This window comes from Nanorana parkeri, unplaced genomic scaffold, assembly GCF_000935625.1.
Source record: "Nanorana parkeri isolate BGI_ZX_2015 unplaced genomic scaffold, ASM93562v1 scaffold130, whole genome shotgun sequence".
Classification (NCBI taxonomy): Eukaryota; Metazoa; Chordata; class Amphibia; order Anura; family Dicroglossidae; genus Nanorana; species Nanorana parkeri.
In genome coordinates this window covers 524,355-524,698 of record NW_017306398.1, presented here as the reverse complement: position 1 = coordinate 524,698, position 344 = coordinate 524,355, and the positions used below count along the sequence as shown (strand labels likewise).

The following is a 344-nucleotide window of genomic DNA, read 5'->3' as shown; positions in this document are numbered from 1 at the left end:
TAAAAATGTTTATTTTTTTAGTCACTATAAATATTAATATTTAATATAATGCAACAAAGTAGTTACAAACCCAATCCCTAAGGTTGCACATAAGATTTGTTCAATACATTTTTATTGTTTTTTTGTTTCTTTCTTTCTTTTACATACATGTCACATGTGCACATGACAGTTTGTACAAGTAGCGTTAAAACAGGACTGCAACATTGTCCAAGCTCCTGAATCACTTGGAATTGTCAGGGGGGAGATATAATTATCCCTTACACATACAACATAGAGCTAAGAGTGGTAAAGAGGACAAAGTCCAGAAGTACAAAGGAATATTAGGGAAGGGGGGAGGTAGGAGA

At 33.7% G+C, this 344-nt stretch overlaps 1 protein-coding gene across 1 annotated transcript in view; it reads right to left on the bottom strand.

The window, feature by feature from the left end:
* LOC108784859 (ephrin type-B receptor 5-like) overlaps nt 1-344 on the bottom strand; it is a 39,940-nt gene that overhangs the window by 18,663 nt on the left and 20,933 nt on the right. The gene's annotated exons all lie outside the window — the stretch shown is intronic.